The sequence below is a fragment of the Ambystoma mexicanum genome, chromosome 2q (assembly GCF_040938575.1).
Source record: "Ambystoma mexicanum isolate Mex_15411 chromosome 2q, UKY_AmexF1_1, whole genome shotgun sequence".
Classification (NCBI taxonomy): Eukaryota; Metazoa; Chordata; class Amphibia; order Caudata; family Ambystomatidae; genus Ambystoma; species Ambystoma mexicanum.
The window spans coordinates 322,882,529-322,901,503 of NC_090924.1; the positions used below are offsets into that span (position 1 = coordinate 322,882,529).

At 43.8% G+C, this 18,975-nt stretch overlaps 3 non-coding genes across 3 annotated transcripts; all 3 read right to left on the reverse strand.

Annotated features, from left to right (window-relative positions):
* Positions 1–3,590: 3,590 nt before the first annotated feature.
* On the reverse strand, positions 3,591–3,697 carry LOC138570603 (U6 spliceosomal RNA). Its single transcript, XR_011303642.1, has one exon. It is a non-coding gene; the product is annotated as a U6 spliceosomal RNA (small nuclear RNA).
* A 5,399-nt stretch (positions 3,698–9,096) lies between these two features.
* Positions 9,097–9,203, reverse strand: LOC138570605 (U6 spliceosomal RNA). The gene has a single exon (XR_011303643.1). It is a non-coding gene; the product is annotated as a U6 spliceosomal RNA (small nuclear RNA).
* A 5,418-nt stretch (positions 9,204–14,621) lies between these two features.
* LOC138570607 (U6 spliceosomal RNA) lies at positions 14,622–14,728 on the reverse strand. Its single transcript, XR_011303645.1, has one exon. It is a non-coding gene; the product is annotated as a U6 spliceosomal RNA (small nuclear RNA).
* Positions 14,729–18,975: the final 4,247 nt, after the last annotated feature.

Consider the following 18,975-nt stretch of genomic DNA (forward strand, 5'->3'; position numbering starts at 1 on the left):
CTCCCTCCCTCCCTCCTGCCCTCTCTCTTTTTCCCCCGCCCCGCTCCCTCTCACTCTTCCTCTTCTCCCTTCCATTCATTTTAAGTTTTCATGCACTGCAGCACATTGTGACAATGGTATTTCACAATGAAACTGTTTGAAAGTTACAGAAATCAAAAAAGAAATCAACCAACTAAAAGCAGCCAAATCCGGAGTACAATGCTCAGCTCCAATTAAAGATTAAGGCCTAGAAGCAAGTAAAGCTGTAGTTCAGAGCGATGTTTGCAAATAGCAGCTTGAAGCAGTTTACGCTGGAGTGCACAACAAGGGGGAAAGAGATAATACTGAGTTTGGTAGAATGGGATCGAAAAACAAAAGAAGCGTGCCACTTCTAAAAGTACAAGTCAAGAAATTGAAGGGGACTGGGCTGTTTATTCAGTCAATAGGACTCACAAGTAAAAGGCTTCAGAGGCATTAGTGTTGAATTTGGCGCAAAATGTATTGTGTTGTCGTGTAATATGCATGAACATACAATTTCAATCTTCATTAAAAAAGATGTATTAAAAAATAAAGACTTGCAAATTAAGAAATTTTCTGTCCTGTCATGTGCCAACAATAGTGAATGCTTTAAAAATGTGCGTGTCATCCTTTAGAGCAGGAACCAATTCCATTTTCCCATTATCATTCCAATATTAGTACATGTGTTGCTGAGGCACATAGGAATGGATCTGTTAAGAAATTAAACAAACACCTGGAAAAATGTTGAGACAGGTAGAATTTGGACTTACAATAAACTGACTCACCGTCAGATGTGCCATCCCTTGACCCACTGACCCCCTTACCTTTTGTGTAATCCTTTTGCTCTCAGCAGGGTTTTCCAAAGTTCCTTACTTAAAGAGGCTTTCTTATAAAAAAAAATCCAAGACCTGTTTTTTATGGCCCACATGCCTCATATCCCGTTGCTCCCGATAAACTCACATCATCTCCCACCAATACAAGCTGTAAAAGATGTCAAGTGCATAGCCAAGAAAACTAGACGTGGGTCAAAGGTTGAGCAATCCTTAAATCAGCAGCAAAAATAACATTGAAATCAGCCTCAGAATCTCTTAAAGGATGGGCCAACATTGATTGCTTGCAGGGCGCAATCGGGCAGCCTCTGGTGCTGACGCCTTAAGGCAAGCGCAAAGGGAGAGCCAACCAAACCATTGATTAGGACCTCTGGACTTTCTGCCCTTTGACATAAGGACATTTGATATGGCAAACGTTTGACCAAACACAATTTAGATGTTGGATGGTATGAAATTAAGAGGCAAACAGCAATACACCAGCATTCTTTGCTGCTGTACTGATCTGGTCCTAAATGGTTTGGTTTAATGCCAATTATATTTAAAGATAAAAAGATTCATGCTCCAGGATGCTTGCAAATTGACACCCCCTCCCCATCATGATGGCTGGGTGAGGCACGCGTGAGAGCATCGCAGCAGACGCATAGACATGAGAAACACTCTGTACCTCTGAGTGTATGTGGGCCCATGGCTGGATCAAGGACAAGGCAACAACAGGAGATGGTTTAAGGTATCAGCACCCAGGCTGCCCCATCGCGCGCTGCAAGCATCAGATGTTGGACCATCCTTTAAGAGATTCTGAGGCTAATTTCAATGTTAACTTTGCTGCTGATTTAAGGATTGCTCAACCTTCGACCCACGTCTAGTTTGCTTGGCTAAACCCTGAAAATCTTTTACAGCTTGTATTGGTGGGAGATGATGTGAGTTTATCAAGAGCAATGGGATATGAGGCATGTGCGCCACAAAATGCTGGTCTAGGATCTTTTAAATGAAAGCCACTTTGGAAAACCCTAGTGAGAGCAAAAGGATTACACAAAGGAAAGGGAGTCAGTGGATCAAGGGATAGCACATCTGACTGTGAGTCCGTTAATTGTAAATCCAAATCCTACCCGTTTCGTCATTTTTCCAGGCTTTTTGTTTCATTTCTTAACAGATCCATTCCTATGTACCTCTGTGTTTTCAACAGAGTTTTCATTGTAAGGGAGGGACATACAGTATGCCTTAAACATTCCTGGGCTGCGAAGACTCTATGTAAAAGCAAGAGTAGAGTACAGCTTAATAAATAATCAGCAGGACACTCTAGACCTTCCCCAAAAAACATAACATTATTTCTCTGCATGTATGTGCGTTGAACAGCGCAAGTAGTTTGGTTAATGTCAGTGGATAAATGTCACTTTCCCACAGCGCAGAACAAAATCACTTGTACAGGCCGCTTCTGCAAAAGCATTACCGCTGTAGAAAGCAGTGAAAAGGTGAGGCAGTGTGCAGTCACCCCTGACCCTTCACTGCCCTGATCGGCCACGATCGGCCAAGGACCTCTCTATGAGAGCTGAGGGTGGAGTTTTTCTGGACCTCGGTAACTTAGGGAGACATGGCTAAAGGGATCCTCAATCAACGGCCCAGTCTTTGCTTTGTGGCCTGTCCGAATATTTCTGTTCTCCAAATTACCTGCTGCTGCCCAGGTGTCAGCTGGTGAGATGGAATGACGTCCCAGGGATGATCCTGGCAGATGATTTGCATAGGCACACCCCCTCTCCCTCTGTCTTAGCCCTGCTTACTCCACAATAGCAAGTATCTGGGGAAAATATAGTGGTCGAGTTAGGGTAGCAGTAACTAGCCAATCTGAGAAAGTAAATCTGGGGCGCTTGGCGACTTGTGGGGAACAACTGCAGAGCTCAGTGCCCAGAACGTTGTGGCACAGGGAGGAGGTCTGTGGGATTTCAGTAACGTAGAGACATGCAACCTGGTCGGGAGTGCTTCAGGTCTTCTTCCTTGGATGTTCCAAGCAACTCAACAAAGCATCAACAAGCTGAGATACCAGCCAATGAGCCCCTTTCCACTTGATTTAAAGCCTAAAATCTTTTCCATGCAAACACATAGCCCCCAAATATCATATTTTCTTTGTTTTCGCTCTCTCAGTCTCTCTCACTCCCCCTCCCTCCTACCCTCCCTCCTTCCCGCCCTCACTCTTTCTCCCCCCCACAAACCTCCCTTTCCCTCTCACTCTTCCTCTTCCTCTCCCTACCATTCATTTTAAGTTTTCATGCACTGCAGCACATTGTGACAATGGTATTTCACAATGAAACTGTTTGTTGATTTCTTTTTTGATTTCTGTAACTTTCAAACTAAAAGCAGCCAAATCCGGAGTACAACGCTCCGCTCCAATTAAAGATTAAGGCCTAGAAGCAAGTAAAGCTGTAGTTCAGAGCGATGTTTGCAAATAGCACCTTAAAGCAGTTTACGCTGGAGTGCACAACAAGGGGGAAAGTGATAATACTGAGTTTGGTAAAATAGGATAAAAAAAATCAAAAGACGCGTGCCACTTCTAAAAGTGCAAGCCAAGAAATTGAAGGCGACAGGGCTGTTCATTCAGTCAATAGGACTCACAAGTAAAAGGCGCCTGAGGCATTAGTGTTGAATTTGGCTCAAAATGTATTGTGTTGTCGTGTAATATGTATGAACATACAATTTCAATCTTCATTAAAAAAGATGTATTAAAAAAATAAAGCCTTGCAAATTAAGAAAGTTTCTGTCCTGTCATGTGCCAAAAATAGTGAATGCTTTACGAATGTGCGTGCCATCCTTTAGAGCAGGGGCCAATTTAATTTTCCCATTATCATTCCAATATTAGTACATGTGTTGCTGAAGCAAGCGCAAAGGGAGAGTCAATCAAACCATTGATTAGGACCTCCAGTCAAAGGTTTGCCATACCAAATGTCCTTATGTCAGAGGGCAGAAAGTCAAAACACCATTTAGATATCGGGTGGTATGAAATGAAGAGGCAAACAACAGTGAATAAGCATTCCTTGCTGCTGTATTGATCTGGTCCTAAAGGGGTTGGTTTAATGCCAATTATATTTAAAGATTCATGCTCCAGGGTGCTTGCAAAATGACACCAACCCCCTCCCCATCACAATGGCTGGGTGATGCAAGCCTGAGAACATCACAATAGACCCATAGACATGAGAACAACTCTGTACCTCTGAGTGTATGTGGGCCCATGGCTGTATCAAGGACAAGGCAGAACAGGAGGTGGCTTATGGCGCCAGTTCCAGAGGCTGTCCAATTGATCCCTGTAAGCAACAAATGTTGGACCATCCTTTAAGAGATTCTGAGGCTGATTTCAATGTTAACTTTGCTGCTGATTTTAGGATTGGTCAACCTTCGACCCAAATCTAGTTTGCTTGGATAAGCCCTGGAAATCTTTTACAGCTTGTACTGGTGGGAGATGATGTGAGTTTATCAAGAGCAACGGGATATGAGGCATGTGTGCCACAAAAAGCAGTTCTAGGATTTTTTATAAGAAAGCCGCATTAAGAAGGGAAGTTTGGACAACCCTACTGAGAGCAAAAGTATTACACAAAAGGTAAGGGGGTCAGTGGGTCAACCGATAGCACATTTGACTGTGAGTCCGTTTATTGTAAGTCCAAATACTACCAGTTTCGACATTTCCCAGGCTTTTTGTTTAATCTCTTAACAGACCCATTCCTATGTACCTCTGTTTTCATTGTAAGCGAGGGACATACCGTATGCCTTAAACATTCCTGGGCTGCGAAGACTCTATGTAAAAGAAAGAGTAGCAGACAGCTTAATAAATCATCAGCAGGACCCTCTATACCTTCCCCAAAAAACATAAAATGATTTCTCTGCATGTATGTGAGTTGAGCAGCGCAAGTAGTTTGGCTAATGTCAGTGGATAAATGTCACTTTCACACAGCGCAGAACAGAATCACTTGTACAGGCCACTTCTGCAAAAGCATTACCAGTGTAGAAAGCAGTGAAAAGGTGAGGCAGTGTACAGTCACCCCCGACCCTTCACTGCCCTGATCGGCCACGATCGGCCAAGGACCTCTCTATGAGAGCTAAGGGTGGAATTTTTCTGGAGCTCGGTAACTTAGGGAGACATGGCTAAAGGGATCCTCAATCAACAGCCCAGCATTTGCTTTGTGGCCTGTCCGTATATGTCTGTTCTCCAAATTACCTGCCGCAGCCCAGATGTCAGCTGGTGAGATGGAATGCTGAACCAGGCAGGATCCTGGCAGGTGATTTGCATAGGCACATCCCCTCTCCCTCTCTCTTAGCCCTGCTTACTCCACAGTAGCAAGTATCTAGGGAAAATACAGTGGTCGAGGTGGGGTATCAGTAACTAGCCACTCTGAGAAAGTAAATCTGGGGCGCTTCGCGACTTGTGGGGAACAACTGCAGAGCTCAGTGCCCAGAACTTTGTGGCACAGGGAGGAGGTCTGTGGGATATCAGTAACTTGGAGACATGCAACCTGGTTGGGAGTGCTTCAGGTCTCCTTCCTTGCATGCTCCAAGCAACTCAACAAAGCATCAACAGACTGAGATACCAGCCACAGAGCCACTTTCCACTTGATTTAAAGCCTAAACTCTTTTCCATGCAAACACATAGTCCCCAAATACCATATTTTCTTTGTTTTCTCTCTCTTTATCTCTCTCTACCTCCCTCCCTCCCTCCTGCCCTCTCTCTTTTTCCCCCGCCCCGCTCCCTCTCACTCTTCCTCTTCTCCCTTCCATTCATTTTAAGTTTTCATGCACTGCAGCACATTGTGACAATGGTATTTCACAATGAAACTGTTTGAAAGTTACAGAAATCAAAAAAGAAATCAACCAACTAAAAGCAGCCAAATCCGGAATACAATGCTCAGTTCCAATTAAAGATTAAGGCCTAGAAGCAAGTAAAGCTGTAGTTCAGAGAGATGTTTGCAAATAGCACCTTGAAGCAGTTTACGCTGGAGTGCACAACAAGGGGGAAAGAGATAATACTGAGTTTGGTAGAATGGGATAAAAAAACAAAAGAAGCGTGCCACTTCTAAAAGTACAAGTCAAGAAATTGGAGGGGACGGGGCTGTTTATTCAGTCAATAGGACTCACAAGTAAAAGGCTTCAGAGGCATTAGTGTTGAATTTGGCGCAAAATCTATTGTGTTGTCGTGTAATATGCATGAACATACAATTTCAATCTTCATTAAAAAAGATGTATTAAAAAATAAAGACTTGCAAATTAAGAAAGTTTCTGTCCTGTCATGTGCCAACAATAGTGAATGCTTTAAAAATGTGCGTGTCATCCTTTAGAGCAGGAACCAATTCCATTTTCCCATTATCATTCCAATATTAGTACATGTGTTGCTGAGGCACATAGGAATGGATCTGTTAAGAAATTAAACAAACACCTGGAAAAATGTTGAAACAGGTAGAATTTGGATTACAATAAACTGACTCACCGTCAGTTGTGCCATCCCTTGACCCACTGACCCCCTTACCTTTTGTGTAATCCTTTTGCTCTCAGCAGGGTTTTCCAAAGTTCCTTACTTAAAGAGGCTTTCTTATAAAAAAAATCCAAGACCTGTTTTTTATGGCCCACATGCCTCATATCCCGTTGCTCCCGATAAACTCACATCATCTCCCACCAATACAAGCTGTAAAAGATGTCAAGTGCATAGCCAAGAAAACTAGACGTGGGTCAAAGGTTGAGCAATCCTTAAATCAGCAGCAAAAATAACATTGAAATCAGCCTCAGAATCTCTTAAAGGATGGGCCAACATTGATTGCTTGCAGGGCGCAATCGGGCAGCCTCTGGTGCTGACGCCTTAAGGCAAGCGCAAAGGGAGAGCCAACCAAACCATTGATTAGGACCTCTGGACTTTCTGCCCTTTGACATAAGGACATTTGATATGGCAAACGTTTGACCAAACACAATTTAGATGTTGGATGGTATGAAATTAAGAGGCAAACAGCAATACACCAGCATTCTTTGCTGCTGTACTGATCTGGTCCTAAATGGTTTGGTTTAATGCCAATTATATTTAAAGATAAAAAGATTCATGCTCCAGGATGCTTGCAAATTGACACCCCCTCCCCATCACGATGGCTGGGTGAGGCACGCGTGAGAGCATCGCAGCAGACGCATAGACATGAGAAACACTCTGTACCTCTGAGTGTATGTGGGCCCATGGCTGGATCAAGGACAAGGCAACAACAGGAGATGGTTTAAGGTGTCAGCACCCAGGCTGCCCCATCGCGCGCTGCAAGCATCAGATGTTGGACCATCCTTTAAGAGATTCTGAGGCTAATTTCAATGTTAACTTTGCTGCTGATTTAAGGATTGCTCAACCTTCGACCCACGTCTAGTTTGCTTGGCTAAACCCTGAAAATCTTTTACAGCTTGTATTGGTGGGAGATGATGTGAGTTTATCAAGAGCAATGGGATATGAGGCATGTGCGCCACAAAATGCTGGTCTAGGATCTTTTATATGAAAGCCACTTTGGAAAACCCTAGTGAGAGCAAAAGGATTACACAAAGGAAAGGGAGTCAGTGGATCAAGGGATAGCACATCTGACTGTGAGTCCGTTAATTGTAAGTCCAAATCCTACCCGTTTCGACATTTTTCCAGGCTTTTTGTTTCATTTCTTAACAGATCCATTCCTATGTACCTCTGTGTTTTCAACAGAGTTTTCATTGTAAGGGAGGGACATACAGTATGCCTTAAACATTCCTGGGCTGCGAAGACTCTATGTAAAAGCAAGAGTAGAGTACAGCTTAATAAATAATCAGCAGGACACTCTAGACCTTCCCCAAAAAACATAACATTATTTCTCTGCATGTATGTGCGTTGAACAACGCAAGTAGTTTGGTTAATGTCAGTGGATAAATGTCACTTTCCCACAGCGCAGAACAAAATCACTTGTACAGGCCGCTTCTGCAAAAGCATTACCGCTGTAGAAAGCAGTGAAAAGGTGAGGCAGTGTGCAGTCACCCCTGACCCTTCACTGCCCTGATCGGCCACGATCGGCCAAGGACCTCTCTATGAGAGCTGAGGGTGGAGTTTTTCTGGACCTCGGTAACTTAGGGAGACATGGCTAAAGGGATCCTCAATCAACGGCCCAGTCTTTGCTTTGTGGCCTGTCCGAATATTTCTGTTCTCCAAATTACCTGCTGCTGCCCAGGTGTCAGCTGGTGAGATGGAATGACGTCCCAGGGATGATCCTGGCAGATGATTTGCATAGGCACACCCCCTCTCCCTCTGTCTTAGCCCTGCTTACTCCACAATAGCAAGTATCTGGGGAAAATATAGTGGTCGAGTTAGGGTAGCAGTAACTAGCCAATCTGAGAAAGTAAATCTGGGGCGCTTGGCGACTTGTGGGGAACAACTGCAGAGCTCAGTGCCCAGAACGTTGTGGCACAGGGAGGAGGTCTGTGGGATTTCAGTAACGTAGAGACATGCAACCTGGTCGGGAGTGCTTCAGGTCTTCTTCCTTGCATGTTCCAAGCAACTCAACAAAGCATCAACAAGCTGAGATACCAGCCAATGAGCCCCTTTCCACTTGATTTAAAGCCTAAAATCTTTTCCATGCAAACACATAGCCCCCAAATATCATATTTTCTTTGTTTTTCGCTCTCTCAGTCTCTCTCACTCCCCCTCCCTCCTACCCTCCCTCCTTCCCGCCCTCACTCTTTCTCCCCCCCACAAACCTCCCTTTCCCTCTCACTCTTCCTCTTCCTCTCCCTACCATTCATTTTAAGTTTTCATGCACTGCAGCACATTGTGACAATGGTATTTCACAATGAAACTGTTTGTTGATTTCTTTTTTGATTTCTGTAACTTTCAAACTAAAAGCAGCCAAATCCGGAGTACAACGCTCCGCTCCAATTAAAGATTAAGGCCTAGAAGCAAGTAAAGCTGTAGTTCAGAGCGATGTTTGCAAATAGCACCTTAAAGCAGTTTACGCTGGAGTGCACAACAAGGGGGAAAGTGATAATACTGAGTTTGGTGAAATAGGATAAAAAAAATCAAAAGACGCGTGCCACTTCTAAAAGTGCAAGCCAAGAAATTGAAGGCGACAGGGCTGTTCATTCAGTCAATAGGACTCACAAGTAAAAGGCGCCTGAGGCATTAGTGTTGAATTTGGCTCAAAATGTATTGTGTTGTCGTGTAATATGTATGAACATACAATTTCAATCTTCATTAAAAAAGATGTATTAAAAAAATAAAGCCTTGCAAATTAAGAAAGTTTCTGTCCTGTCATGTGCCAAAAATAGTGAATGCTTTACGAATGTGCGTGCCATCCTTTAGAGCAGGGGCCAATTTAATTTTCCCATTATCATTCCAATATTAGTACATGTGTTGCTGAAGCAAGCGCAAAGGGAGAGTCAATCAAACCATTGATTAGGACCTCCAGTCAAAGGTTTGCCATACCAAATGTCCTTATGTCAGAGGGCAGAAAGTCAAAACACTATTTAGATATCGGGTGGTATGAAATGAAGAGGCAAACAACAGTGAATAAGCATTCCTTGCTGCTGTATTGATCTGGTCCTAAAGGGGTTGGTTTAATGCCAATTATATTTAAAGATTCATGCTCCAGGGTGCTTGCAAAATGACACCAACCCCCTCCCCATCACAATGGCTGGGTGATGCAAGCCTGAGAACATCACAATAGACCCATAGACATGAGAACAACTCTGTACCTCTGAGTGTATGTGGGCCCATGGCTGTATCAAGGACAAGGCAGAACAGGAGGTGGCTTATGGCGCCAGTTCCAGAGGCTGTCCAATTGATCCCTGTAAGCAACAAATGTTGGACCATCCTTTAAGAGATTCTGAGGCTGATTTCAATGTTAACTTTGCTGCTGATTTTAGGATTGGTCAACCTTCGACCCAAATCTAGTTTGCTTGGATAAGCCCTGGAAATCTTTTACAGCTTGTACTGGTGGGAGATGATGTGAGTTTATCAAGAGCAACGGGATATGAGGCATGTGTGCCACAAAAAGCAGTTCTAGGATTTTTTATAAGAAAGCCGCATTAAGAAGGGAAGTTTGGACAACCCTACTGAGAGCAAAAGTATTACACAAAAGGTAAGGGGGTCAGTGGGTCAACCGATAGCACATTTGACTGTGAGTCCGTTTATTGTAAGTCCAAATACTACCAGTTTCGACATTTCCCAGGCTTTTTGTTTAATCTCTTAACAGACCCATTCCTATGTACCTCTGTTTTCATTGTAAGCGAGGGACATACCGTATGCCTTAAACATTCCTGGGCTGCGAAGACTCTATGTAAAAGAAAGAGTAGCAGACAGCTTAATAAATCATCAGCAGGACCCTCTATACCTTCCCCAAAAAACATAAAATGATTTCTCTGCATGTATGTGAGTTGAGCAGCGCAAGTAGTTTGGTTAATGTCAGTGGATAAATGTCACTTTCACACAGCGCAGAACAGAATCACTTGTACAGGCCACTTCTGCAAAAGCATTACCAGTGTAGAAAGCAGTGAAAAGGTGAGGCAGTGTACAGTCACCCCCGACCCTTCACTGCCCTGATCGGCCACGATCGGCCAAGGACCTCTCTATGAGAGCTAAGGGTGGAATTTTTCTGGAGCTCGGTAACTTAGGGAGACATGGCTAAAGGGATCCTCAATCAACAGCCCAGCATTTGCTTTGTGGCCTGTCCGTATATGTCTGTTCTCCAAATTACCTGCCGCAGCCCAGATGTCAGCTGGTGAGATGGAATGCTGTACCAGGCAGGATCCTGGCAGGTGATTTGCATAGGCACATCCTCTCTCCCTCTCTCTTATCCCTGCTTACTCCACAGTAGCAAGTATCTAGGGAAAATACAGTGGTCGAGGTGGGGTATCAGTAACTAGCCACTCTGAGAAAGTAAATCTGGGGCGCTTTGCGACTTGTGGGGAACAACTGCAGAGCTCAGTGCCCAGAACTTTGTGGCACAGGGAGGAGGTCTGTGGGATATCAGTAACTTGGAGACATGCAACCTGGTTGGGAGTGCTTCAGGTCTCCTTCCTTGCATGCTCCAAGCAACTCAACAAAGCATCAACAGACTGAGATACCAGCCACAGAGCCACTTTCCACTTGATTTAAAGCCTAAACTCTTTTCCATGCAAACACATAGTCCCCAAATACCATATATTCTTTGTTTTCTCTCTCTTTATCTCTCTCTACCTCCCTCCCTGCCTCCTGCCTTCCCTCCTGCCCTCTCTCTTTTTCCCCCGCCCCGCTCCCTCTCCCTCTCACTCTTCCTCTTCTCCCTTCCATGCATTTTAAGTTTTCATGCACTGCAGCACATTGTGACAATGGTATTTCACAATGAAACTGTTTGAAAGTTACAGAAATCAAAAAAGAAATCAACCAACTAAAAGCAGCCAAATCCGGAGTACAATGCTCAGCTCCAATTAAAGATTAAGGCCTAGAAGCAAGTAAAGCTGTAGTTCAGAGCGATGTTTGCAAATAGCAGCTTGAAGCAGTTTACGCTGGAGTGCACAACAAGGGGGAAAGAGATAATACTGAGTTTGGTAGAATGGTATCGAAAAACAAAAGAAGCGTGCCACTTCTAAAAGTACAAGTCAAGAAATTGAAGGGGACTGGGCTGTTTATTCAGTCAATAGGACTCACAAGTAAAAGGCTTCAGAGGCATTAGTGTTGAATTTGGCGCAAAATGTATTGTGTTGTCGTGTAATATGCATGAACATACAATTTCAATCTTCATTAAAAAAGATGTATTAAAAAATAAAGACTTGCAAATTAAGAAAGTTTCTGTCCTGTCATGTGCCAACAATAGTGAATGCTTTAAAAATGTGCGTGTCATCCTTTAGAGCAGGAACCAATTCCATTTTCCCATTATCATTCCAATATTAGTACATGTGTTGCTGAGGCACATAGGAATGGATCTGTTAAGAAATTAAACAAACACCTGGAAAAATGTTGAAACAGGTAGAATTTGGACTTACAATAAACTGACTCACCGTCAGATGTGCCATCCCTTGACCCACTGACCCCCTTACCTTTTGTGTAATCCTTTTGCTCTCAGCAGGGTTTTCCAAAGTTCCTTACTTAAAGAGGCTTTCTTATGAAAAAAAATCCAAGACCTGTTTTTTATGGCCCACATGCCTCATATCCCGTTGCTCCCGATAAACTCACATCATCTCCCACCAATACAAGCTGTAAAAGATGTCAAGTGCATAGCCAAGAAAACTAGACATGGGTCAAAGGTTGAGCAATCCTTAAATCAGCAGCAAAAATAACATTGAAATCAGCCTCAGAATCTCTTAAAGGATGGGCCAACATTGATTGCTTGCAGGGCGCAATCGGGCAGCCTCTGGTGCTGATGCCTTAAGGCAAGCGCAAAGGGAGAGCCAACCAAACCATTGATTAGGACCTCTGGACTTTCTGCCCTTTGACATAAGGACATTTGATATGGCAAACGTTTGACCAAACACAATTTAGATGTTGGATGGTATGAAATTAAGAGGCAAACAGCAATACACCAGCATTCTTTGCTGCTGTACTGATCTGGTCCTAAATGGTTTGGTTTAATGCCAATTATATTTAAAGATAAAAAGATTCATGCTCCAGGATGCTTGCAAATTGACACCCCCTCCCCATCACGATGGCTGGGTGAGGCACGTGTGAGAGCATCGCAGCAGACGCATAGACATGAGAAACACTCTGTACCTCTGAGTGTATGTGGGCCCATGGCTGGATCAAGGACAAGGCAACAACAGGAGATGGTTTAAGGTGTCAGCACCCATGCTGCCCCATCGCGCGCTGCAAGCATCAGATGTTGGACCATCCTTTAAGAGATTCTGAGGCTAATTTCAATGTTAACTTTGCTGCTGATTTAAGGATTGCTCAACCTTCGACCCACGTCTAGTTTGCTTGGCTAAACCCTGAAAATCTTTTACAGCTTGTATTGGTGGGAGATGATGTGAGTTTATCAAGAGCAATGGGATATGAGGCATGTGCGCCACAAAATGCTGGTCTAGGATCTTTTATATGAAAGCCACTTTGGAAAACCCTAGTGAGAGCAAAAGGATTACACAAAGGAAAGGGAGTCAGTGGATCAAGGGATAGCACATCTGACTGTGAGTCTGTTAATTGTAAGTCCAAATCCTACCCGTTTCGACATTTTTCCAGGCTTTTTGTTTAATTTCTTAACAGATCCATTCCTATGTACCTCTGTGTTTTCAACAGAGTTTTCATTGTAAGGGAGGGACATACAGTATGCCTTAAACATTCCTGGGCTGCGAAGACTCTATGTAAAAGCAAGAGTAGAGTACAGCTTAATAAATAATCAGCAGGACACTCTAGACCTTCCCCAAAAAACATAACATTATTTCTCTGCATGTATGTGCGTTGAACAGCGCCAGTAGTTTGGTTAATGTCAGTGGATAAATGTCACTTTCCCACAGCGCAGAACAAAATCACTTGTACAGGCCGCTTCTGCAAAAGCATTACCGCTGTAGAAAGCAGTGAAAAGGTGAGGCAGTGTGCAGTCACCCCTGACCCTTCACTGCCCTGATCGGCCACGATCGGCCAAGGACCACTCTATGAGAGCTGAGGGTGGAGTTTTTCTGGACCTCGGTAACTTAGGGAGACATGGCTAAAGGGATCCTCAATCAACGGCCCAGTCTTTGCTTTGTGGCCTGTCCGAATATTTCTGTTCTCCAAATTACCTGCTGCTGCCCAGGTGTCAGCTGGTGAGATGGAATGACGTCCCAGGGATGATCCTGGCAGATGATTTGCATAGGCACACCCCCTCTCCCTCTGTCTTAGCCCTGCTTACTCCACAATAGCAAGTATCTGGGGAAAATATAGTGGTCGAGTTAGGGTAGCAGTAACTAGCCAATCTGAGAAAGTAAATCTGGGGCGCTTGGCGACTTGTGGGGAACAACTGCAGAGCTCAGTGCCCAGAACGTTGTGGCACAGGGAGGAGGTCTGTGGGATTTCAGTAACGTAGAGACATGCAACCTGGTCGGGAGTGCTTCAGGTCTTCTTCCTTGCATGTTCCAAGCAACTCAACAAAGCATCAACAGGCTGAGATACCAGCCAATGAGCCCCTTTCCACTTGATTTAAAGCCTAAAATCTTTTCCATGCAAACACATAGCCCCCAAATATCATATTTTCTTTGTTTTCTCTCTCTCAGTCTCTCTCACTCCCCCTCCCTCCTACCCTCCCTCCTTCCCGCCCTCACTCTTTCTCCCCCCCACAAACCTCCCTTTCCCTCTCACTCTTCCTCTTCCTCTCCCTACCATTCATTTTAAGTTTTCATGCACTGCAGCACATTGTGACAATGGTATTTCACAATGAAACTGTTTGTTGATTTCTTTTTTGATTTCTGTAACTTTCAAACTAAAAGCAGCCAAATCCGGAGTACAACGCTCCGCTCCAATTAAAGATTAAGGCCTAGAAGCAAGTAAAGCTGTAGTTCAGAGCGATGTTTGCAAATAGCACCTTAAAGCAGTTTACGCTGGAGTGCACAACAAGGGGGAAAGTGATAATACTGAGTTTGGTAAAATAGGATAAAAAAAATCAAAAGACGCGTGCCACTTCTAAAAGTGCAAGCCAAGAAATTGAAGGCGACAGGGCTGTTCATTCAGTCAATAGGACTCACAAGTAAAAGGCGCCTGTGGCATTAGTGTTGAATTTGGCTCAAAATGTATTGTGTTGTCGTGTAATATGTATGAACATACAATTTCAATCTTCATTAAAAAAGATGTATTAAAAAAATAAAGCCTTGCAAATTAAGAAAGTTTCTGTCCTGTCATGTGCCAAAAATAGTGAATGCTTTACGAATGTGCGTGCCATCCTTTAGAGCAGGGGCCAATTTAATTTTCCCATTATCATTCCAATATTAGTACATGTGTTGCTGAAGCAAGCGCAAAGGGAGAGTCAATCAAACCATTGATTAGGACCTCCAGTCAAAGGTTTGCCATACCAAATGTCCTTATGTCAGAGGGCAGAAAGTCAAAACACCATTTAGATATCGGGTGGTATGAAATGAAGAGGCAAACAACAGTGAATAAGCATTCCTTGCTGCTGTATTGATCTGGTCCTAAAGGGGTTAGTTTAATGCCAATTATATTTAAAGATTCATGTTCCAGGGTGCTTGCAACATGACACCAACCCCCTCCCCATCACAATGGCTGGGTGATGCAAGCCTGAGAACATCACAATAGACCCATAGACATGAGAACAACTCTGTACCTCTGAGTGTATGTGGGCCCATGGCTGTATCAAGGACAAGGCAGAACAGGAGGTGGCTTATGGCGCCAGTTCCAGAGGCTGTCCAATTGATCCCTGTAAGCAACAAATGTTGGACCATCCTTTAAGAGATTCTGAGGCTGATTTCAATGTTAACTTTGCTGCTGATTTTAGGATTGGTCAACCTTCGACCCAAATCTAGTTTGCTTGGATAAGCCCTGGAAATCTTTTACAGCTTGTACTGGTGGGAGATGATGTGAGTTTATCAAGAGCAACGGGATATGAGGCATGTGTGCCACAAAAAGCAGTTCTAGGATTTTTTATAAGAAAGCCGCTTTAAGAAGGGAAGTTTGGACAACCCTACTGAGAGCAAAAGTATTACACAAAAGGTAAGGGGGTCAGTGGGTCAACCGATAGCACATTTGACTGTGAGTCCGTTTATTGTAAGTCCAAATACTACCAGTTTCGACATTTCCCAGGCTTTTTGTTTAATCTCTTAACAGACCCATTCCTATGTACCTCTGTTTTCATTGTAAGCGAGGGACATACCGTATGCCTTAAACATTCCTGGGCTGCGAAGACTCTATGTAAAAGAAAGAGTAGCAGACAGCTTAATAAATCATCAGCAGGACCCTCTATACCTTCCCCAAAAAACATAAAATGATTTCTCTGCATGTATGTGAGTTGAGCAGCGCAAGTAGTTTGGCTAATGTCAGTGGTTAAATGTCACTTTCACACAGCGCAGAACAGAATCACTTGTACAGGCCACTTCTGCAAAAGCATTACCAGTGTAGAAAGCAGTGAAAAGGTGAGGCAGTGTACAGTCACCCCCGACCCTTCACTGCCCTGATCGGCCACGATCGGCCAAGGACCTCTCTATGAGAGCTAAGGGTGGAATTTTTCTGGAGCTCGGTAACTTAGGGAGACATGGCTAAAGGGATCCTCAATCAACAGCCCAGCATTTGCTTTGTGGCCTGCCCGTATATGTCTGTTCTCCAAATTACCTGCCGCAGCCCAGGCGTCAGCTGGTGAGATGGAATGACCTACCAGGCAGGATCCTGGCAGGTGATTTGCATAGGCACATCCCCTCTCCCTCTCTCTTAGCCCTGCTTACTCCACAGTAGCAAGTATCTAGGGAAAATACAGTGGTCGAGGTGGGGTATCAGTAACTAGCCACTCTGAGAAAGTAAATCTGGGGCGCTTCGCGACTTGTGGGGAACAACTGCAGAGCTCCGTGCCCAGAACTTTGTGGCACAGGGAGGAGGTCTGTGGGATATCAGTAACTTGGAGACATGCAACCTGGTTGGGAGTGCTTCAGGTCTCCTTCATTGCATGCTCCAAGCAACTCAACAAAGCATCAACAGACTGAGATACCAGCCACAGAGCCACTTTCCACTTGATTTAAAGCCTAAAATCTTTTCCATGCAAACACATAGTCCCCAAATACCATATTTTCTTTGTTTTCTCTCTCTTTATCTCTCTCTACCTCCCTCCCTCCCTCCTGCCCTCTCTCTTTTTCCCCCGCCCCGCTCCCTCTCACTCTTCCTCTTCTCCCTTCCATTCATTTTAAGTTTTCATGCACTGCAGCACATTGTGACAATGGTATTTCACAATGAAACTGTTTGAAAGTTACAGAAATCAAAAAAGAAATCAACCAACTAAAAGCAGCCAAATCCGGAATACAATGCTCAGTTCCAATTAAAGATTAAGGCCTAGAAGCAAGTAAAGCTGTAGTTCAGAGAGATGTTTGCAAATAGCACCTTGAAGCAGTTTACGCTGGAGTGCACAACAAGGGGGAAAGAGATAATACTGAGTTTGGTAGAATGGTATCGAAAAACAAAAGAAGCGTGCCACTTCTAAAAGTACAAGTCAAGAAATTGAAGGGGACTGGGCTGTTTATTCAGTCAATAGGACTCACAAGTAAAAGGCTTCAGAGGCATTAGTGTTGAATTTGGCGCAAAATGTATTGTGTTGTCGTGTAATATGCATGAACATACAATTTCAATCTTCATTAAAAAAGATGTATTAAAAAATAAAGACTTGCAAATTAAGAAAGTTTCTGTCCTGTCATGTGCCAACAATAGTGAATGCTTTAAAAATGTGCGTGTCATCCTTTAGAGCAGGAACCAATTCCATTTTCCCATTATCATTCCAATATTAGTACATGTGTTGCTGAGGCACATAGGAATGGATCTGTTAAGAAATTAAACAAACACCTGGAAAAATGTTGAAACAGGTAGAATTTGGATTACAATAAACTGACTCACCGTCAGATGTGCCATCCCTTGACCCACTGACCCCCTTACCTTTTGTGTAATCCTTTTGCTCTCAGCAGGGTTTTCCAAAGTTCCTTACTTAAAGAGGCTTTCTTATAAAAAAAATCCAAGACCTGTTTTTTATGGCCCACATGCCTCATATCCCGTTGCTCCCGATAAACTCACATCATCTCCCACCAATACAAGCTGTAAAAGATGTCAAGTGCATAGCCAAGAAAACTAGACGTGGGTCAAAGGTTGAGCAATCCTTAAATCAGCAGCAAAAATAACATTGAAATCAGCCTCAGAATCTCTTAAAGGATGGGCCAACATTGATTGCTTGCAGGGCGCAATCGGGCAGCCTCTGGTGCTGACGCCTTAAGGCAAGCGCAAAGGGAGAGCCAACCAAACCATTGATTAGGACCTCTGGACTTTCTGCCCTTTGACATAAGGACATTTGATATGGCAAACGTTTGACCAAACACAATTTAGATGTTGGATGGTATGAAATTAAGAGGCAAACAGCAATACACCAGCATTCTTTGCTGCTGTACTGATCTGGTCCTAAATGGTTTGGTTTAATGCCAATTATATTTAAAGATAAAAAGATTCATGCTCCAGGATGCTTGTAAATTGACACCCCCTCCCCATCACGATGGCTGGGTGAGGCACGCGTGAGAGCATCGCAGCAGACGCATAGACATGAGAAACACTCTGTACCTCTGAGTGTATGTGGGCCCATGGCTGGATCAAGGCAACAACAGGAGATGGTTTAAGGTGTCAGCACCCAGGCTGCCCCATCGCGCGCTGCAAGCATCAGATGTTGGACCATCCTTTAAGAGATTCTGAGGCTAATTTCAATGTTAACTTTGCTGCTGATTTAAGGATTGCTCAACCTTCGACCCACGTCTAGTTTGCTTGGCTAAACCCTGAAAATCTTTTACAGCTTGTATTGGTGGGAGATGATGTGAGTTTATCAAGAGCAATGGGATATGAGGCATGTGCGCCACAAAATGCTGGTCTAGGATCTTTTATATGAAAGCCACTTTGGAAAACCCTAGTGAGAGCAAAAGGATTACACAAAGGAAAGGGAGTCAGTGGATCAAGGGATAGCACATCTGACTGTGAGTCCGTTAATTGTAAGTCCAAATCCTACCCGTTTCGACATTTTTCCAGGCTTTTTGTTTCATTTCTTAACAGATCCATTCCTATGTACCTCTGTGTTTTCAACAGAGTTTTCATTGTAAGGGAGGGACATACAGTATGCCTTAAACATTCCTGGGCTGCGAAGACTCTATGTAAAAGCAAGAGTAGAGTACAGCTTAATAAATAATCAGCAGGACACTCTAGACCTTCCCCAAAAAACATAACATTATTTCTCTGCATGTATGTGCGTTGAACAGCGCAAGTAGTTTGGTTAATGTCAGTGGATAAATGTCACTTTCCCACAGCGCAGAACAAAATCACTTGTACAGGCCGCTTCTGCAAAAGCATTACCGCTGTAGAAAGCAGTGAAAAGGTGAGGCAGTGTGCAGTCACCCCTGACCCTTCACTGCCCTGATCGGCCACGATCGGCCAAGGACCTCTCTATGAGAGCTGAGGGTGGAGTTTTTCTGGACCTCGGTAACTTAGGGAGATATGGCTAAAGGGATCCTCAATCAACGGCCC